The sequence below is a fragment of the Symphalangus syndactylus genome, chromosome 10 (assembly GCF_028878055.3).
Source record: "Symphalangus syndactylus isolate Jambi chromosome 10, NHGRI_mSymSyn1-v2.1_pri, whole genome shotgun sequence".
NCBI classification, from domain to species: Eukaryota; Metazoa; Chordata; class Mammalia; order Primates; family Hylobatidae; genus Symphalangus; species Symphalangus syndactylus.
Window position 1 is genome coordinate 134,818,155 of NC_072432.2, and position 22,649 is coordinate 134,840,803.

The 22,649-nt window shown below is 45.8% G+C and overlaps 1 protein-coding gene and 1 non-coding gene across 3 annotated transcripts in view; both read right to left on the reverse strand.

Moving 5' to 3' along the window:
- The window catches only part of PLAT (plasminogen activator, tissue type), a 101,374-nt gene that overhangs the window by 35,968 nt on the left and 42,757 nt on the right, over nucleotides 1-22,649 (reverse strand). Inside the window, exons 6-7 of one of the 2 annotated variants that reach the window (XM_063610973.1) lie at nucleotides 21,328-21,426; nucleotides 18,283-18,585 (exon numbers count right to left, since the gene is read on the reverse strand). The gene's annotated coding sequence lies outside the window, so the exon portion shown is untranslated. Of the gene's footprint in view, nucleotides 1-18,282; nucleotides 18,586-21,327; nucleotides 21,427-21,801; nucleotides 21,924-22,649 lie in introns of those variants that run through there. The other variant, XM_063610974.1, reaches the window with a different exon arrangement.
- LOC129492452 (small nucleolar RNA U13) lies at nucleotides 16,699-16,800 on the reverse strand. The gene has a single exon (XR_008660898.2). It is a non-coding gene; the product is annotated as a small nucleolar RNA U13 (small nucleolar RNA).

Sequence of the window (22,649 nt, forward strand, 5' to 3'; positions counted from 1 at the left end):
GGTGGGTTGCCTGCTGAGCACAGGAGGTAGACCTCCCATGAGCAGCAGCAGCTGTGGGCCTGTCTGGTGGGCATGGGGCTGCTTTCCTGCAATGTGGTCTAAGATGGTGAGGATGGAGGCTTTTTTGGGGGGTGGGGCATTGCCGTTCAGCAGGGAGTGCTGGTCATGAGGACTCTCATTTGAACTCTTGAGAGGATGGTTTTCCACTGAATGGTTGCACTTAAATCCTGGATCCTGAATCTCTATGGAAAACAACATGGAGATTTCTCAAATAACTAAAAATAGAACATCCATTTGACCCGGCAATCCCACTACTGAGTATCTAGTCAAAGAAAAAGAAATCATTACATCAAAAAGACACCTGCACTCGTACATTTATCACACACAATTCACAACAGCACAATTCACAATAGCAAAGGCACAGAATCAACCTAAGCGTCCATCAGTGGAGGACTGCATAAAGAAAATGCACATATACACCAACGAATACGACAAAGCCATAAAAAACAATGAAGTCTGTCTTTTGGAGCAACATGGATGAAACTGGAGACCATTATCCTAACTGAAATAACTCAGAAACAGAAAGTGAACAACCACATGCACTCACTTATAAATAGGGGCTAAACAGTGGGAGACTGAGAGGAGAGGGTTTGCAGATCATTAGCAGAGGCCCTGAGCTTTGCTGAAATATACCCGAATGATTAAGACCCAGTGATATCCTGCAGCCCCAGAAACTGGGACCTCTGTGTTCCTTCTGAATTGAGATTGGTTTCCCTCGGACAGATTCTGGGGAAGCCTGAGAATGCAGAATTAGGCATGGGTAGGCTGATAAGGTGACAATGGGAGCCTGGATTTTAGTCAAGGGATCACTTCGAGGAAAAGAAAAGAACAGAAAGAAAGGAAAAAAATCTTGGTGACCTCACATCCTGTGAACATTTCACCAAAGCCCTTCATTTTCAAAAAAGAGAAATAAATCCAGGCCTAGACAGCACGGAGACAAAGCGGGCACAAGGAAACTGGACGGGGAATTGCTGCAGGGCTTTTCCCAGCCAGCCCGGCTGTTTCTGCAACAGGCGCCTCCTCCGCAGAATGCATGAGTCATGGAGGTGGCAGGGGCAGAGAACAGGAGCTGCTCCGACCCTTCTCACTGGGGCAGGTGGCAGGATGGGCATTCGAATGAGAGCCATGCTGAGACTCTGCTCAGCTGGGTAAGAAATGATGTGATGTCTCTGGAAACTCAGAGGAAGGAAGAGTAGGCAAGAAACTTATGACAAGGAGGTTTTGGACCAGAAGACGGACATTTTGTGTCTAAACTAAGATTTAATTTTGGTAGCCATCTGGTTTTGCAGGGGATGGGATAAATGTCATGATGGATCTGAAATCAGTGTTACTGTCACACGCCTTTTCTAGGTCTCCATCTAGACAGGGAATCCCCGGCCCCGGGGCCATGGACTGGTATCTGTCCATGTCCTGTTAGGAACCAGGCTGCGCAGCAGGAGGTGAGTGGCTGGAGAGCCAGTAAAGCTTCATCTCTGTTTACAGCTGCTCCCCATCACTCGCATTACTGCCTGAGCTGCACCTCCGGTCGGATCAGCAGTGGCACTAGATTCTCAAAGGAGTGCAAACCCTATTGTGAACTGTACATGCGACGGATCGAGGCTATGCACGCCTTATAAGAATCTAATGCCTGATGATCTGTCACTGTCTCCCATCACCCCGAGATGGGACCATCTAGTAGTAAGAAAACAAGCTCAGGGCTCCCACCGATTCTACATTATGTTGAGTCATACCATTATTTCATTATATAATGCAATGTAATAATAATAGAAATAAAGTGCACAATAAATGTAATCCTCTTGAATCATCCCAAAACTATCTCCCCTCCCCCTGTCCTTGGAAAAACTATCTTCTACAAAACTGGTCCCTGGTGCAAAAAAGACTGAGGACTGCTGATCCAGACTAGACGCCCATGGTGGTAACGGCACCAGTTGTGTGAATTCCACACAAACAATGGGAAACATCAAAACAGGACAAGCTGAAGGCATGGGAAGAACTCTTACAAATCTTATTCTTGTTAAGAGCTGTTCACCAAACTGTAGGAGGAGGCCTTTATTCTTGCAACTCTTTGGTAAGTTTGAAATTATTTCAAAATATTAAGTTAAAAATTGGATTATTTTCTTGGAGCAGTAATTTTTTGAATATTTAGCCTGCTGACATGCATTTTTTAAATTCCCATACAAGATAATGATAGGTATTCAACATTGTTTTGGCTATCTAAAAACTGAAAATAACTTAGATGTCAAAACATAGGGGCCTAGTAGACTAGGACATGTTAGAATACTGCAATATTGTGTAGCCAATGCGATGACTGATAACATAATTATACCGACATAACAAAATCAATCATAAAATTGCCTTGCCCAAAAGAAGAAGAAAATAAATTTGTATATGAGCTGTGATATAAATAATGTAGATCAGGCGTGGTGCCTCACACCCATAATCCCAGCCCTTTGGGAAACCGAGGCAGGCAAATCACTTGAGATCAGGAGTTCGAGACCAGCCTGGCCAACATGGTGAAACCCCGTCTCTACTAAAAATACAAAAATTAGCCAGGCCTGGTGGCGGGCACCAGTAATCCTGGCTACTCGGGAAGCTGAGGCAAGAGAATCGCTTGAACCTGGGAGGTGGAGGTTCCAGTGAGCCAAGATCGTGCAACAAGAGTGAGACTCCATCTCAAAAAATAATAATAATATAAACACTACATAGATGTATGGATAGAGATTAGAAGATAAAATTAGGTGTTGGAGTACTGTCATTATTGGTGAATTGTTTTTCAGTTCCTTTAGTGATGCTTCTAAATGACTTTCATAAAAGTAGATGTGCTGGCTCCAAACTGGGTGTGCCCAGCCCAACACTCTCTCTCTGGCACTGGAAGGACCTGGTTGTTCATGGAAGTGTGTCAGAAGAATAGGAATTTTCCTTAATAACTTATGATGGAGTATCCATGAGTTTATTCAAGTTATTTTTGAACACATCTCATTTTCAATCAATTCCTTTGTGGAGTGAGTTGAGTTTCTTATGTTGGTTTGCTGATTCTCCAACACAGAACTTTCTTTCTCTGCTCCTAAATCTACCTCTTTTGAGCCTCCTAACACATCCCCAGCTATCAATCTTCAAATACAGCCCCCATGGTAAACGTGCAGGCTACTGGAATGAGCCTGGGGCTGAAAGTCAGAAAGTTTCCTTTCTCTCCTCTGAGGTCAGTTGCACGACTCTGGTCAAGTCCATTTGCCTTTGATAAGCTATAGGTTCCTTGCGTTTCAGATAAGAGAAGTAAACTCACAGGATTATTATTTGACTCAAATAGGATACCATGGGAAGGAAAATGCTTTGGGACATGCTGCTGGTGACTTAGTAAACTGTCTTATAAACATTTTTTGTAGCTTTGTTCTTTAGCTATATCCATCCTCAGATGGAAAGAACTTTGCAAGGGAAAGCCTCGTACTCTTTTCTCAAAGATGAAGAAAGGAACTTTAAAGAGCCCCTGACTCAAATTTTTTCCAACTGCTTCCTAAGCAACGTTAGTGTCACACACACGAAAAAGAACCAAGGCTACAAAGTTAAAAATTGAAGTACTCTCTTAGAGCAGTACTTTTTCTGAATATTTAGTTGATATGGTTTGGCTCTGTGTCCCCACCCAAATCTTACCTTTAATTTTAATCCCCATAAACCCTACGGGTGAAGGGCAGAAACAGGTGGAGGTAATTGGATCATGAAGGCGGTTTTCCCCAAGCTGTTTTGGTGATAACGAGTCTCACGAGATCTGATGGTTTTATTATCGTCTAGCATTTCCCCTCCTTGTGCTCATTCTCTCATCTGCCGCCCTGTGAAGAGGTGCCTTCCTCCATGATTGTAAGTTTCCTGAGGCTCTGCCAGCCATGGGGAACTGTGAGTCCATTAAACCTCTTTTCTTTATAAATTACCCAGTCTCGGGTATTTCTTTACAGCAGCATGAGAATGGACTAATACATTAGCCCAGTGAAATACATCTTTTAAATTCCCATACAAGATAATGATAGGTCTACAACTTTGTTTTGACTATCTAAAAACTGAAAAACAATAGTAGTTTAAAAAAAAAACAATATCACTGCACTAAGTACAAGATAATAACAGGGGAAGCTGCGGAGGGAAGAGAAGGGATAATAATAGGGGAACTCTGTGCTTCCTGCTCAATTTTTCTGTAAACCTGAAACTGCTCTAAGGAATGTCTATTACTTTAAAAAATATTGACAGGAGGCAGTGGCTAACATCTACAATCCCAGCACTTCGGGAAGCCAAGACAGGGGGATCGCTTGAACCCAGGAGTTTGAGACCAGTCTGGGCAACAGAGCAAGACCCTGACTCTGAGAAAATATTTTTAAAAAGCCATTCAGGGTTTGAACCTGGGAAGTGGAGTTTGCTCTGAGCCGAAATCGCGCCACAAGAGTGAAATTCCGTTTTAAAAAAAAAGAAAAAAACATTCAGGAGGCTGGGGCAGGCAGATCACTTCAGCTCAGCCCAGGAGTCCAGGGCTGCAGTGAGCTATGATCATGCCACTGCAGTACAGCCTGGGCAACACAGCAAGACCCCCAACTCTAAAAATAAAAAAGGAAAGTACTTGCAAATGAAAAATATGATCATTTCTGATATTATAAAATTATATCTATAATATATTTATGTATGCATATTATACATAAGAATTTAATTTTATTTGCAGAAATATTTGGTCTGTGAGAACATTCACTGCCATCTGCTTATTATCCAAGCATATCATAGCTAATGAATATCTATAGGAATTCTATCACAGTCTTATAATTTTAAGGGTGTCTCTGGTCAATGGGTTTAGGAAAATTGAGCTACTCTCTATTTAACTTAATTAATTAATTTTTTGAGACAGGGTCTTACTCTATTGCTCAGGCTGAAGTGCAGTGGCATGATCTTGGCTCACTGCAACCTCCACCTCCCTGGTTCGAGTGATTCTCTCACCTCAGCCTCCTGAGTAGCTGGGACTACAGGCACACACCACCATGCCTGGCTAATTTTTATTTTTTTTTTTGATAGAGACAGGGTTTCGCCATGTTGGCCAGGCTGGTCTCGAACTCCTGAACTCAAGTTATCCGCCTGCCTTGGCCTCCTAAAGTGCTGAGATTACAGGCGTGAGCCACTGTGCCCAGACTACTCCTTATTTTAAATGTGCAAACTCTGCAAAGTGGCTCTGCTGAGGCACTTCCAAATGCCACCCGGCTGGTGCTCAAGCTCTGGTTTCTGCTCTATGGGCCCTTCTTCTTCTGGGCCTGGTGCCACCAACCCTTGCAGCCTCCTATGGAGGATGGTGCGTGTTTCCTTTCAGCCTTTCTGGTCATTTCTTTTCTTGTTTTAAAATAACAACACCAGGCCAGGTGAGGTGGCTCACTCCTGTAATCCCAGCACTTTGGGAGGCCAAGGTGGGAGGATTCCTTGAGCCCAGAAGTTTGAGACCAGCCTGGACAACGTGGCGAGACCCCATCTCTACAAATAATTAAAAAATTAGTCAGGTGTGGTGGCACATGCCTGTAGTCCCAGCTACTTAGGAGGCTGAGGTGGAAGGATCCCTTGAACCTGAAAATTTGAGGTTGCAGTGAGCTGTGATCACATCACTGCACTCCAGCCTGGGAGACAGAGTGAAAGCCTGTCTCTAAAAATAAAAAATAAATAAACACATAAATAACACTGACAATAACCAAAACCAAGTGAATACAGATAACTCAATTCCTTCTGACCCCAGGGTGACCCCAGAGTCCCAGGCCATGGCTGTGTCTGGGGCGGGCTCCTTTGGGAGAGCGGCCAAAGCCCTATTCACCTCAGCAATGAGATCACTCAGAGCTGGGGGGAGGCGCGTTCTGGAAGAGCATGGTGACTTCCACAGCAGAGGCTCTTGCATCAGTTCTGGTCACCCACGGGAGACTGCATGTGCTCAGGGTGACAGGAACACCACTGTTTACATGGAACCAACCTCCCGCCATGGCATCACAGGACTCGCCGCCCCGGCCTCCTTCCTGAGTCAAGCATTTTTGTCCAGTGAATACAGCTTTGGTGCAGCTTTCCATAGTTCCTCTCTCCTCCCCGTCAGGGAAGTGATGCATATTTTATAGAGATGTTCTTTCACTTCATTCTAACTGTACATTTTTTCCTCTGTGAGGAGTCTGCACCAATCGAAATGAACTTGAGATCATTTTCCCCACAGGCTTTCTTTATCTAAGGGGCACAGGGCTTCCTGTCTGATTTTAGTCACCGATTGGATTGATGGGCTTAATCACATCCCAAATGTCCGTTGTCCTATCTCCCTGTGTGTGCAGGACTGGCTCAGTCTGCAGCTTTTATTAGAAATCAACGGAAGCCACCAGAACACAGAGCCCTGAATGAGCACTGTGGACCTGAATCATCCGACCTGAACTCCAATGTAGAAGAAAGCCCCTCTGTACACACCTGCTGACCTGCCTGTCACCACCCTCACAGCTGTGCCGGGACAATGGCACAGACCCACCCATTCTAAAGTTACCATCTGATATGTGTGGGCTCATACAGAAAATATGCTGTAATATGAAGACATAAATCAGATGGAAAAACACATTGATGCCAACTTTGTTTTTTTTTTTTTTTTGAGACAGAGTCTTGCTCTGTCACCCTGCCTGGAGTGCAGTGATGCGATCTTGGCTCAATGCAACCTCTGCCTCCTGGGTTCAAGTGATTCTCCTGCCTCACTCTCCCTAGTAGCTGGGATTACAGGCGCCCACCACCATGCCCAGCTAATTTTTGTATTTTTAGTAGAGACGGGGCTTCGCCATGTTGGCCAGGCTGATCTCGAACTCCTGACCTTGGGTGATCCGCCCACCTCAGCCTCCCAAAGTGCTGGGATACAGGCTTCAGCCACTGTGCCCAATGCCAACTTTTTAAAAATGCACACTCCTTCAAAGGGTTAACAGCACAGGAGAGGTTGTTGCTGAAGGTTTGCAAGGCAATTGCTCTGAAATCATATTGGAAACCAAAGCAGTAGGTGTGCTTCCCCAGTAGAGCATGTTGACAGGGCCTTGGGTTTAGAATAAGAAGGGAAGAGTTTCCAGCATGTCAATGGGCATGGTGGTAATGGTTCACAATGGGTCATTGAGTCTAGGCTGACAGAGGGCAAAGGGCTGAAAGACAGGGAGGATTGGCGCTGAGGCGCCATGGAGACTCCAGGAGCAGGAGGCAGGGAGCTGGGATGGCCATCACACACGGTTGTCCCCCTTAACCACAAGGATGTGTTCCAAGATCCCAATGGATGCCTGAATCCATGGGTAGTACCGAGCTCTATATATACGATGCTCTTCCCTACACATCCATACGTATGATCAAGGTTAATGTGGCCAGGTGTGGTGGCTCATGCCTGTAATCCCAGCACTTTGGGAGGTCGAGGCAGGTGGATCACTTGAGGTCAGCAGTTCGAGACCAGCCTGGGCAATGTGATGAAACCCTGTCTCTACTAAAAAAACAAAAAACTTAGCCAGGTGTGGTGGTGTGTGCCTGTTGTCCCAGCTACTCGGAAGGCTGAGGCATGAGAATAGCTTGAATCCAGGAGGCAAAGACTGAAGTGAGCCGAGATCGTGCCACTGCACTCCAGCCTAGGTGACAGAGTGAGACCGTGTCTCAAAAACAAAACAAAACAAAACAAAACAAAACAAGGTTAATGTATAAATTAGGCACAGCAAGAGACTAACAACAATGACCAATAGTGAAACAGAACAATCATAACAAGGTACTGTAATAAAAGTTATGTGACTGTGGTCTCTCTATATATACCTCTCTCTCAACTTATTATAGAACTGAGCTGGGCAAGGTGGCTCACACCTGTAATCCCAGCACTTTGGGAGGTCAAGGTGAGGGATCGCTTGAAGCCAGGAGTTCAAGATCAGCCTGGGCAACGTAGTGAGACCCACCTCATCTTTACAAAAAAATACAGAAAATTAGCCAGGCATGGTGGTTTGCTCCTGTGGTCCAGCTACTTGGGAGGCTGAGGTAAGAGGATCTCTGCAGCTCAGGAGGTCAAGGCTGCAGTGAGTGCTATACCACAGGTAGTTACCCTGTGGAAAGTGAAACCACAGATAAGCCAGGGGGGCCACTCTAACATGGAGCAGAGAAGGAAGCAGCAGTGGGGAAATGAAAGTTATTCTGAGTCATCAAGGAAAGTGACAATGATTCCTGATTCTGCATGGCATGGCCCTCCAAGTCATCATACCACCACCACAATACCTCAAGGATGGTAAGGATTTGAAGAGAAGAGGGAGAGAGGAAGGAGAATCGAACAGGGAGAAGCAAGAGACTTCTCCACGAGCCTGCCTTGCAGACCCCAGGTGGGCCTAAGGACCAGTTTTGTTAGTGCATCGCCTTTCACAAAGCTCCTTCATGCACACCATCACATCTGATCTTCACAAATGTCATATCCTGAGAAATGGACAGAGACGGTATCATACCCAGTGCACAGAACAAGAAACCGAGGCCCAGAGAGGTCAGGTGACTTACCTGTGGCCACAGGTTTGCTCATCAGTACATAAGGGAAACCAACAAGGCCAACCACAGTGGAATCTGGGCTCCAGCCAGGGCACCATGGACAGAGACACTCCATGCCTTTGGGCCACCTGTCAGCCTCCTAGGAGGCAGCTCAAGTGAGGACGGAGTTTGTTGATGTTTTGTCTGCTGTGCTACGCGCAGGGCCCACACCAGAGGAGAAACACCGACAACAGCGTGCTGGCCAGAAGGGATTGCGGTGGCAGTTGCATGTCCTGTGGCTTCCTGGAGCTCACGCCGCCCCTGCAGATGCTGCGGCTGGGTCCCCAAGGCAGAGGGGGCAAGTGGGGCTCCTGTCTCCGCAGAACATTCCTGAGACTTTGCATGGCGTTTCCTCCTGCTTGCTCACCCATGATGGGAACAGAGACCCCTTCCTTAGTCCCACAACTGCCCCACATCTGCTCCGGGGCCTTCCGTGCCCATGTCCCAGTCAGGAGCCCCCGGCCAAGCACAGGAACCATTGGTCTCAGTGGCTGCAGCCTCCTGGCCGGAGGGCAGGCGCCGATTCGGGAAGCTGCAGCTGCAGTGGCACTTTGCCCTCACAGCAGCCTCCGCCCTGCAGGGCCAAGACAAGTGGCCCATTTTCCATCCCCAGAGATGCCAAAGACATCCCCCGGCCAGAGTCTTTAAGTTGTCCCTGCAGATGTTGGCAGCCTCCTGGCCTGCACTCAGCCACTAGGATGTCAGAGCAGCAGGAGGTTGTGTTCCTTGGGGCCAGAAGGGCAGAGCTGTCCTGGCTGTGCCACAGGGCCAGGAGGGGAAGCCGCTTTCCAGCTGAACGAGGCCGGAGGAGGCCAGTGGAGGAACAAGCCCACATCTGGAACACATGTACCCAAAGGCCCTGGCAACCCGCATTAGCATCAACATGATCCAGAGGTCAAACCACACCCGAGACCATCTGCTGTGAGCCACTGAGCAAGCCACTTCGCTTCTTGGACTGAGTTTCCTCATCTGTAAAATGGGAATGTGAGCCAGGCACGGTGGCTCCTGCCTGTGACCCCAGCACTTTGAGAGGCTGAAGCAGAGGGATCACTTGAGCCCAGGAGTTCGAGACCAGCCTGAGCAACACAGTGAGATCTCATCTCTACAAAACATTTTTAAAAATTAGCCTGGCTTGTTGGTGTGTGTGCCTGTGCTAACAGTGACTTGAGAGGCTGAGGGTGAGGTGGGAGGATTGTTTGCTTGAGGCTGCAGTGAGCCATGTTCATATGACTGCACTCCAGCCTGGGTGACAGAGCAAGACCCTATCTCTTAAATAAATAAATAAAAACACAATTAAATAAAATGGGAATGCACCCGACACTACCTACCCCAAAGGGGTTTTAGAGGATCAAAGGAGAATTTGGGCAACATGACTATAATCAAGCTTACATTAAATTTTTATTCCCTAATAAGTAACTTTGTAAAGTGCACAGACCAGAAAGGAGGATCGGGAGCAGAGAAGGTGGGAGGGAATGCAGCTACGTCTGCAGTTCCGCTTGGGAGCCCAACTGCATGGGATGTTGCTCAGGCCGCCCTGGAGTCCTCTAGCTGTGCTAGTGGAAGCACTGGGGGTATAGGGGTTCAATAGTGCAGGGAGCAAAGTACCCAACGGCTGAACGGCACCATTTCCCTGAAGCACTCCTGCCTCCCCTAAACAGGAAGTGGTGCCTGACTGCCGAATTCCTATAAATGATTCAAAGCAAAGCAATAAACAAAAATGCATCTGAAGTGCTCCTATCCAGTGGCCAGGAGTTGGACAAAAGTCAAACTCAAGTGTTTATTAATGTATTAAGTCACCTGCCCTCCCAAGCTGAAAGGAGAACGTGTTTCAGTGGATGGTCCAAACTTCCTCAATTGTGACAGAAGACATCAAAGGACCGTAGCTCCCCTGTTGGTGTGCGTTGGCATGCCCACTGCAGAGAACATTTTGGGAACCTAGGAACCTGCATTCTTATTTCCTGGTGGTTTCAATTCCCTGGGAGAGGCTGTGTTCCCAAGAGTGACTGCCATTCGCAAACGCATGTCTCTGTGATTCTGTGTGGCTCTCTTGTGGCCCCTACAAGATGATCCAGCATGCAAGGGAGGCCTCTGGGGTCTTGCCTCTTGCTGGAACCAACAGTGACCACTGGCACTCCTGTTGTCAAGGTTTCAAACATTTCATCACCACAGGTTCCCTTGAGCTGACTATACTTTAAAAAACAGGCCAGGTGTGGTGACTCCCGGCTACAATCCCAGCGCTTTGGGAGGCCAAGGTGAGAGGATTGCTTGAAGCCAGGAGATTGAGACCAGCTTGAGCAACATAGCAAGACCCCATCTCTGTAAAAAATATTTTAAAAATTAGCCAGGTATGGTGGCACACACCTGTAGTCTCAGCTACTCGGGAGGCTGAGGTAGGAGGATTGTTTGAGCCCAGAAGATTGAGGCTGCATTGAGCTATGATTGCTCCACTGCACTCCATCCTGGGCGACAGAGCAAGACCATGTCTCTTGAAGAAAAAGGGTAGGGAGAGGCGCAGTCGCTCACCCCTGTAATCCCAGCACTTTGAGAGAGTGAGGCAGGAGGATTGCTTGAGCTCAGGAGTTCAAAGCCAGCCTGGGCAACATAGGGAGATCCCGTCTCTATAAAAAAAAAAAAAAAAGTCCCAACCAGTTTAATGTCATCATCACTTCCTGAGAAACTGATTTGATCATTTGTCAAGATCTGACATTTACAAAATCTGACTGTACAACACTTCCTCGGACAGAACTTCTGCCAGGTTTCCCTGCTGTTCTCCTGTCCCCAGAGTCTTCTCTCTGGTTCTGCGGTGTCCTGGGAGCCGTCCTCAGGAGCACTGTGCCAGGAGGGAACCTCTCCTGATGGAGCTTTTCCTGATCCAGAGAGGCTGCTTTACATCACAGTTTCACTCTGGTCTACTTACTAGGACCCAGGAAGCCTCGCCTCCATCAAACAGACCCTATACCTCTAATTCAAGCCACAGGAGGGGTCCTCACTCACCTAGGAATGAGAAAGACAAAGAAGAAAACACACGCATGTGATTACATGCTCAGCCTTCTCCTCCTCAGTGCTGGGTTCTGCTAGGCCAGGCAGCATGCTGCAGAAGCTAGTGACATTCGTTCTTGGCCCTCAGAACAAATGTCTCAGAAGTCTAGGGAGAGGAGACGAGGAAGTACTAGAGCTAGCGGCTGGAAATACTTTTCTGGGAAGGGCTGGGTGGTGATAGTGTAGGATTTACAGGCCGCGTAGTCTCTGTTGTAACTACACATTTGTGCCCTTGCAACGTGAAAACAGCTAGGGACGCTATGCAATGAGCGTGGCTATGTTCTAATAAAATGTTATTTCTAGGCCAGACGCAGTGGCTCACGCCTGTAATCCCAGCACTTTGGGAGGCTGAGGTGGGTGGATCACTTGAAGTCAGAAGTTGGAGACCAGCCTGGCCAACACGGTGAAACCCCATCTCTACTAAAAATGCAAAAATTAGCCGGGAGTGCTGGCACATGCCTGTAATCCCAGCTACACAGGAGGCTGAAGCAGGAGAATCACTTGAATCCGGGAGGCAGAGGTTACAGTTAGCTGAGATTGCACCACTGCACTCCAGCCTGGGCGACAGAGTGAGACTCTGTCTCAAAAAAAATAAATAAATAAATAGAAGTTATTTACAAAATCGGATGGTGATTTGGATTTGGTCCGTAGGCTGTTGTTTGCCACCTTACACTAGAGAGGAGACACACAAGACAGAAGCAGCACCTGGTATGGGACAGCTCAAAGGAGGGACTGGTCGCTTTTTCTGAGCAGGGGGTTAGAATGAGACAGGCTTCATGGGACAGGCATTGCTGTGCAGAGCTGAATAAGGGAAGTAGGCATTTGCCAAGCGGGCTGGGGTGAAGGGCACTGCTGGAAAGAGAGGCATAGGTGGGAGCCCAAGCTCCGAAGCATGGTATCATTGGGGCCATGGCAGTTTCAGCCCATCAGTGTGGCTGGAGACGGCGGAGGTGAGAGCCAGAGATGAAGCTAGACAGGGAGGCGGGGCCAGCTCCGAGAGGCACTATGAGCCATGCTAAGGGCTTTGGTCCTCATCCTCAGGGCAGGGAGAATAGGAACTCACGGAGTCTCTGGGTTTCATCGCTGTTCCAGATAGTTTACATAAATGATTAATGATCTCATTCATTCTCATGAAATTCGATGAGGTGGGTGTTACGCATCCCATTTTGCGACAGCAACGCTAGCTCAACGTTCACTGCTTCCCCTAAGTGGCAGAGTCCGGTCCAACCCAGATGCTCCAGGAGCTGGACCCCTGCTCTCTCCACAGTGCAGCCTCTAACGGAGCCTGAGACCCAGGATGCTTTTCCTCCCTCGCCCTATTGCCAGGAACCACCCCCCTCCTCACCCCACCAGCAGGAAGGGTTCAGAGAATGCCACGATTTCCCAGATTTGGACCCTGGAACCTGGGGTGGTACAGGGCGGGGACCTCAAGGCGTTGGCCACTCACCCTGGAAGCTGCCTGGGGGTGCAAAAGCCTGGCTCCCTTGGGGAGAAGGGAGTGGAGTGTTTGTCTGCTTCGCTCCCTTCATCCTGGCTGAGACCCACCTGGAGCCCACCCAAGGGGTCGTGGCTCCGCTGCTCTGTGACTGAGGTCACCAGGCAAGAGGAATTCCAGAGATTCCTGCTGAGGCATCAGCCCCAGCTCATCTCCTCTCTGCACCCAGTTTACTTGGTTGCTTAGTTGCAGAACATTTTGGTTCTTTTCATTCCACCCTCTGAAAGTTGAAGCAGTTTGCAAGAATAGGTCTCTTTTCCTCTGTCATATGTGTCAGGCATTTGGGGAATCCTCAGCAAATATCTGTTGAGTTAAACAATTAATACTGAAGTGCATCATTTGTACAAATGCCTTTTATTTCCTCCTTCACATTTACTCCACACCAAGCAAGACCTGCCACCATTTTACAGAGATTTGTCCTTAAAGAAGTCTGGCTCAGCCAAGTGCGGTGGCTCACACCTGTAATCCAGGCACTTTGGGAGGCCGAAGTGGGTGGATCACCTGAGGTCAGGAGTGTGAGACCAGCCTGGCCAATATGGCGAAACCCTGTCTTTACTAAAAACACAAAATTAGCCAGACATAGTGGCAGGTGCCTGTAATCCCAGCTACTCGGGAGGCTGAGGCAGGAGAATCGCTTGAGCCCAGAAGGTGGATGTTGCAGTAAGCTGAGATTGCACCACTGCATTCCAGCCTGGGCAACAGACTGAGACTCTATATATATATTAAAAAAAAAAAAAAAAAAAAGCAAAGAAATCTGGTTCCTTGCCACTCAAAGTGTGGACTTGGGACCAGCAGCAACTAGGGGCTTGTGAGAAATGCAGACTCCCGTGCTCCACCCCAGATCTGCTTAACTAGAAGCTTTATTACAAAAAGATCCTCCAGTGATTCATATGCACATTAATATCTGAGAAACACTGGGGACGTGACTTTGTGCTTCTACCCAGAAACAATCATTACCCCAATTCCATCCCTTTGATAACTTCTAAAGTGATATTCTTTATATATTCAGAATCAAGTTACATTCTGAGTTCAGGCAACATCATGAGCCCCTACAAATTTCCTCTTCCAAATTCTTCCCCTTGAGTGTATCTGCCCCATCCCTGCTTTTGGCAACAATGATGGTAAGTAGGTAAGAAGGAAGTGATGGTAAGTAGGTAAGAAGGAAGTGAGAGTAGAAAAATGTAGAAATGACACATTTGAGGGTGACAGCCGAACACCCCGTCTCTGAAATTGCCACTCTACATAGGGTGTGTACATCCTGTGCCCTGTTAATTCATTCCTTTGCCAAGTCTTTAGCCATTTAAAGAGAAGATAAGGTGGTTTTTCCAAGGTCACACACATAGTAGCAGGGATGGGGAGAGGAGAGGGACGCGGAAGCCCAGAGGATGCCCTGGTTGTGCCAGTGTCCCCAGAAAGACAGGAGAAACCCATGTGCCAGGCCAGCGCCCTCCCTTGCCATAGAAAGCAGGGTTTCTACTTTTCTGGCTGTGGCAACTGCTTCTTCATGGCCACTGCCTGGGGTGGAAGGAAGAATGTCAGCTCCCATGTCAGACACCTGTTTTGAATCTTAGTTCCACAATTTACCAGTAGCGTGGCCTTCAGCGAGACACATGCTCTCTGAGCCTGTTCAGACAGGGACAATATTCACTTTGCAGACTAGCTCTGAGGACTGAAGAAAGCATGTTGGCTGGGCCTGGAGTGTCCAGCTCGTATTAGATGTTATATCTCAGAGAGGTGCCCCTAGTCATCCCCCAACCACGTGTTCTACACATTGCCACCTCGTTCCACAACCTTCACTGACACTCTGCTACCTGTGGGAGAATGTGCAGACTCTAGAATTCAAGGCCTTCCCCATCTGGTCCCCATCTCACCCTTCCAGCCTACTTCTATCCTACTTCTTTAAATGAAGGTGTGCTAACAAATCTGATTTTCTTACTTCTAACTGATATTATTTCTCCTGGAAATTATAGACAAGTCCAATGGTACAGGAATCCCCAACCCCTGGGCCATGACTGGTACCAGTCCATGGCCTGTTAGGAACTGGGCCACACAGCAGGAGGTGAGTGGCAGGCCAGCTAGCATTACCGCCTGAGCTCTGCCTCCTGTCGGATCAGCAGCAGCATTAGATTCCCACAGGAGTGTGAGCCCTATTGTGAACTGTGCATGCGAGGGATCTAGGTTGTGTGTGTGCTCCTTATCAGAATCTAATGCCTGATGATCTGTCACTGGCTCTCATCACCCCCGGATGGGACCGTCTACTTGCAGGAAAACAACTGCAGGGCTCCCACTGATTCTGCATTATGCTGAGTTGTACCATTATTTCATCATATATTACAATGTAATAATAATAGAAATAAAGTGCACAATAAATGCAATCCTCTTATATCTTCCTGAAACCATGCCCCACAACCCTGGTCCATAGAAAAATTGTCTTCTACATAACCAGTCCCTGGTGCCAAAATGGTTGGGGAATGCTTCAATGGGCTGTTAAGAGTGCTGGTTGAGGCTGGGCGCAATAGCTCATGCCTGTAATTCTTTGGGAGGCTGAGGTGGGCCGATCACTTGAAGTCAGGAGTTCAAGACCAGCCTGGTCAAGATAGTGAAACCCCATCTCTACTAAAAATACAAAAATTAGCCAGGCATGGTGGCATATGCCTGTAGTCCCAGCTACTTGGGAGGCTGAGGCAGGAGAATCGCTTGAACTTGGGAGGCGGAGGTTACAGTGAGCAGAGATCGCGTCACTGCCCTTCAGCCTGGGCAACAGAGCAAAACTTTGTCTCAAAAAAAAAAAAAAGAGTGCTGGTTGATTATAGGACTTAAGCCACTTAATTGATTACTTCTCTTATGCCTGCTAGGGAATTTTGGTGTTTTTCTTCATCGACAAATAATATTCCTTATTTCCAAATAGCTGTACCTCCTTTTTCTATTAAAATAATCCTAAGGTTATTATTGGTAAAAGTGTATTTAAAGTTTAACCCAAGTTCCATTTAAATAACTATGTCTAAGTGAAGTTGGCCTCTCCCACTATTAATAAATCTTCTATTTTGCAACATAGATGACTTCATTCTGTTAACTTTTAATGAGTTGTTCATTTAGTTATGGGATTTGAAACTGATAAGAGTTGGGTGTATAGTTCCAGTTAATTTTTTATGCTAACGATGTAACTTTTTGTCTTTGCTAACTTTTATTATTACTTTGTCATTTTCTTTTTTTTTCTTCTTTTTTTTTGAGACGGAGTCTCGCTCTGTCACCCAGGCCAGAGTACAGTGGCGCGATCTCGGCTTACTGCAACCTCCACCTCTCGGGTTCAAGCGATTCTCCTACCTCAGCCTCCCGAGTAGCTGGTATTACAGGCTCATGCCACCATGCCCGGCTAATTTTTGTATTTTTAGTAGAGATGGGGTTTCACCATATTGGTCAGGCTGGTCCCAAACTCCTGACCTCAGGTGATCCACCCACCTCGGCCTCCTAAAGTGTTGAGATTACAGGTGTGAGTCACCGCACCTGGCCTACTTTGTTATTTTCATACAGTGCTTTTTCTTTTTTTTCTTTTTAAAAATTTACATCACACAGATAGTGTGCCAACATCTTGATAAGGTTTGAGGGAGGCACATCCATCCATGAGTGTGAAAACTCAACCATCTGCTTATGAGCTACGAAAGGATCACATAGCACTTCTTCTAGATTCCCAGTGTTTTTCATGTCAATGACTGAATATGAATATTTTGGGAAATGTTAAACACAATTTAATTAGACTTGGGAAAGGACTAGGGTGAATTCAGAGTAATCAGATGTCCCCAAAACTACCCCTAGTAAATTAGTTTCTTGGACTGAGCTATAATTTGATCATCCAAACCTTTTAGCATTCTTACCATGTTCTGACTCATCTCCTTTAGAAGTTCCAATAAAATGCATCATATTATGAATTACAGATTTTTCATTGAGGAGAGAGAGGGGTGGTATATGAGCACTTTATGGACTGTTTTATTAATTGTCAAATTCTCCTTTGGACTATTTAACCATGGAGACGGAGAGCTTCATAAACATTGTAGCCTAAGCAAGTGAATGTAGCCTGTTGATTTTAAATTCAAAGTCTGCGCTTCTCCTAATAGTTTTTTTTTCTTTCGTGAGATGGAGTCTCGTTGTGTCAATTATGCTGGAGTGCAGTGGTGCAATCTCTGCTCACTGCAACCTCTGCCTCCCGGGTTCGAGCAATTTTCCTGCCTCAGCCTTCCAAGTAGCTGGAATTACAGGTGCACGCCACCAAGCCGGGGTAATTTTTGTATTTTTACTAGAGATGGGGTTTCACCATGTTGGTCAGGCTGGTCTCGAGCTCCTGACCTCATGATCCGCCCACCTTGGCCTCTCAAAGTGCTGGGATTACAGGTGTGAGCCACTGCACCTGGCCTTTCTAACAGTTTTATAACTACACTTGTACTGACTCTTCTATCCAACCAAGGCTTTGCTGATATGGTGGGTAAATAAGCTGAGGTTATAGGAGAATATCATTTCTAGAAGAGGTTCTCAGAGAGATATAAGCATCACACATTTAATGTTAAGCCATTACTTGCAGTTCTCTGGTAAAAAAATTCTTTGTATTTAGGACAAAGCATGGGGAGATACATAGTTCTTGTCAGGGTCTCAACTTATGTATTCTCTAACATTAAAGTCATTTTTGTAATATCACCTATTTACAAACCTAAATGTAATAATTTATTTAGTCAAGAATTATCAAGAGATACTAAAACCATCAGGTGAAAGGTTATGGTAAACAGAATATTTTCATGGCACTAAAGAATTATGCACAGATTCATTGTGAATTGCAAAGAGAAAATGTACCTTTATGATGGAGAGATCTGGCAGTCACCACTTTAATAAGGCAATCAAAATTAGCCTCACAGATAGTGGAACAGCCTTACCCAACGTGCCTCCTAATGTGAGGCAAAAAGTACACCCTATCATCCACGAACTCTTTCATGTCCAAAATGTTTAATCTGAGTCTATTCAAGGTGGGAAATGTAACTTCCAGGTCCCTGGAAGTAGAGGGGATAGAGAAAAAGTTTAAAAAGGCATCAAGAGATCAATTACACAAATCTAGGCAACTTCAACCTGTGTAACATTCCACAAGATGACTGTCCCAGACTTACCACAAATTCAAGGTCAGCCAGATGCAGTGGCACACACCTGTATCCCCAGCACTTTGGGAGGCCAAGGCAGGAGGGTCACTTGAAGCCGGCAGTTCAAAAACAGCCTGGGCAACAGAGTGAGACCCTGTCTCTACAAAAAAATGTTTAAAAACTAACTGGCTAAGGCACGGTGGCATGTGCCTGTGGTCCCAGCTACTCAGGAGGCTGAAGTGGGAGGATCGCTTGAGCCTGGGAATTCAAGGTGCAGTGAGCTGTGATCGCACCACTGTACTCCAGCCTGGGTGGCAAAGCAAGATCCTGTCTCTAAAAAAAAAAGAAAAAAAAATAAAGTTATTGAGGGGAAAAAAAGGGGGCTAGGTGTTTCAGGGCTAGGCTGAAAGGGATGACGGAAGAACACACAGCTAGCACTTGAAAGCAATGAAAGCTACGAAAGACATTCCTGGAATCATTTCAGAAATTGGAATACGGTTTGTATACAGATGATCTTACAGAATTATGATTTGTTCTTATAGGTCTGATAATAGTACTATACTTACATAGGAGATTATTCTTAGAAGATTAACACTGGAGGCTGGGCACAGTGGCTCACACCTGTAATCCCAGCACTTTGAGAGGCCAAGGTGGGTGGATCACCTAAGGTCAGGAGTTTGAGAGCAGCCTGGCCAACATGGTGAAACCTCGTCTCTACTAAAAATACAAAAATTAGCCGGGGGGTGGTGGCTGGTGCCTGTAATCCCAGCTACTTGGGAGGCTGAGACAGAAGAATTGCTTGAACTCGGGAGGTGGAGGTTGCAGTGAGCCGAGATTGCGCCACTGCAATCTAGCGTGGGTGACGAGAACGAAACTCTGTCTCAAAAAAAAAAAAAAAAAAAAGCTGGGAGAGGTGGTGGTGCCTGTGGTTCCAGCTTTTTGGGAAGCTGAGGTAGGAGCATCGCTTGAACCCAGGAGGTGTAGGTTGCAGTGAGCTGAGATCATGCCAATGCACTCCAGCCTGGGCCACAGAGTGAGACTCCATCTCGGAAAAAAAAAAAAAAAAAAAAAAGAAGATCACATTGTAATATTTAGGGATGACCTGTCATTCATAATAACGTCTACAGCTTATTTTCAAATGACATAGCAAAATCTAAACATAAATTTTCTAGCTATGTATCTATCTATCTCTCATCTGTCTACCTAACAGAGAGATTGAGAGAGAAAGAATGCACAAATATGATAATACGTCAGCAATCGTTTAATCTGGGTGGAAGGTGTGTAGATTTTCATTGTACCATTCTTTCAACTTTTATGTTTTGGAAACCTCCCCCTTCAAAAATGGAAAAATAATTTTAGCTTCATTTATGCTTCAGCTGGAGCTATCCATGATTTAGTTGAAACTTAACTGCACTTTTTAAATCTTAAACATACTGTACATTGGGGAGTATGGTTTAAGTCAATGGTATGAATTCAGTTGCTATGCTAGGATGAAATTTACCATTCTGAGGATAGCTTAGTCAAACCCTCATGTATCACATGAGTTTTAAAAATCACTGCTGATTCCCGGGTGACACAGTTGAACAAGATATGATAAGCTGCCTTATGGTGTGCTTGCTGCCAGGGCCCTTTAGCTTTTGGTGAATGAGGGGCCTTTATGATCAGTAATGCTGATGCTCCCATGCATAGTTCTGCTGACAACTAACAGTGAAGCCAGGCCCAACCTCTATGCTTCGTGGCCTATAAAAGCCCGTCTGTGGGTTTCCATTGCCCGGCTCTCATATAAGCTAAATTAATTCGGGAAGCTTTTGTGTCCTGTGTCTGTATTATTATTATTTTTTTGAGACAGAGTCTCACTCTGTTGCCCAAGCTGGAGTGCAGTGGTGTGATCTTGGCTCACTGCATCCTACGTCTCTGGGGTTCAAGTGATTCTCCCCCTCAGCCTCTCGAGTAGCTGGGACTACAGACACAAGCCACCATGCCTGGCTAATTTTTGTACTTTTAGTGGAGACAGGGTTTCATCATGTTGGCCAGGCTGGTCTCAAACCCCTGACTTCAAGTGATCTGCCCACCTCGGACTCCCAAAGTGCTGGGATTACAGGTGTGAGCCTCCATGCCCAGCCTGTGTCCTTATTAAAGCATAAAATCAAGTAATTTACATACCTATAAATCCAATTTACAAGTATTATAAGACACATTAGTAATTTAAACATTGTTTATACTTAATTAGCCTTCTGATATAGTATAATAGTTATTGCTGTTGTAGATACTAATCTTCCTTCAGAGTCTTAAGATAATAAAAGTAATAAGGTTAGTAATTCAGGGAGGTGGGAGGATTTGTGGTAAATTAATTAGATTAATTTAATTTTATATTTATTTCTACTTCACACTTTTTTTGTTTTTTTTTTTGAGATGGACTCTTACTCTGTCACCCAGGCTGGAGTACAGTGGCCTCAGCCTCCCAAAATGCTGGAATTACAGGCGTGAGCCACCGTGCCCGACCACTCACAAACATTAAATAAACAGCATTTACAGATTGCACATGGCAAGCTGTGAGCCTATTTTTCGGTTTCCATGGCCGTATCAGGATTGCAGCATCCCTCATTTAATAAGATACCATACCACCTGGGTGATGGCAAGCTGTATCCATATGATTTGTGCACTTTTCTGTTTGTCTGCTAAGGTTACATTAAAATAAAACAAAACAAAAGATATCCAACAGATGAAACCAGTTATGCATGACTATAGACCTATTAGTCATGAATTTATTGTCATGAGGTTTTATTTAAGAGAATGAAGGGCAATTTTGGGTTGCAAGATCTTGAAGAAAGACCCAGATACTAGCTGTCTATATTTCAGCCTAGAAATTGTTTTGAACAGTGGCCCAGTGCCAAGAAGAAGGATCCTTGGCCAAGCACGTTGGGGCACACCTGTGGTCCCAGTACTTTGGGAGGCTGAGGCAGGAAGATTGTTTGACCTCAAGAGTTGGAGCCCAGTCTGGGCAACATAGTGAGACTTCATCTCTACTACAAATAAAAAAAAAAAAAAAAATTAGCTGGGTTTAGTGACACACACCTGTAGTCCCAGCTACTCAGAAGGCTGAGGCAGGAGGATCGCTTGAGTCTGGGTGAATCGAGGCTGCAGTGAGCTATGATTGTGCCACTGCACTCCAGCCTGGGTGACAGAGCAAGACAGTGTCTTAATTAATTAATTGATATAAAATTTCCTACATTCTGTTATAATGATTCCATACAATTAGAGAGCTGTAAATACTTAATTTAGACCTACCAGTAAAACAGTAATGTTTATGTAGAGGAGGAAAGATCATTTTCTATTATTCACAGTTCTTAATTGGAACTGAGAAAAGAACTTTTATGTGATGTGTGTGAGTCTTTTAAATTAGCATCCCCAGGCTGGGCGTGGTGGCTCACACCTGTAATCCCAGCACTTTGGGAGGCCTAGGCGGGCAAATCACTTGAGCCCAGGAGTTCAAGACCAGCGTGGCCAACATGGCAAAACTCTACCTCTACTAAAAATAACAAAAACTACCTGAGCATGGTGGCGGGTGCCTGTAATCCCAGCTACTCTGGAGGCTGAGGCATGAGAACTGCTTGAACCCAGGAGGCAGAGGTTGCAGGGAGCCCAGATTGCACCACTGCACTCCAGCCTGGGCAACAGGGCGAGACTTTGTCTCAGAAAAAAAAAAAAAAGAAAGAAATTATTCAGCCCCAGAGAGGCATAAAAATGAGCCAGCAATCATGTCCTGCTCCCCATTGAGCTATGTGTTCATCTATTGAAACTGCTAGTGCCACAAGTAGCTATGAATTAACCTAAGAATGGTGCACTGAACACTATGACACATACCCTAGACCTTATAACAATATACAGCCAATCACAAATCAGTGCTATTTCTGTAAACAATGAGAATTCTGGACAAGCAACTTTGTATTCCCCTTTTATTGCCTTTAAAAACCCACTTGTAGCTAAGACCAAATGGAGCTCCTATTCGAGGTGGCTTGGGTCTGAGTCTTCCAGGCAGCTGTCCTCACATTGGCTCAAGTGGACTCTAAATTATATTTTGTGTCTCAACCCCTTCCTTTTAGGTGGACAGGATAGACCCATGTAACAAAAGACAGATTAACAAGAGAAAAAGAAGCAGATGTTTAATTATGTGTGCCTCCTGTATACATGGGAGATTCCTAAAAAATGAGTAAATCTCAGGTGTGAGCCACTGCGTCCAGCCACTTTTTACATTGTAAACATACTGTACACTGGGGAGTACTGGTTTAAGTCAATGGTATGAATTCAGTTGCTAGGATGAAATTTACCATTCTGAGGATAGCTTAGGATGAAATTAACCATTCTGAGGATAGCTTAGTCAAACCCTCATGTATCAT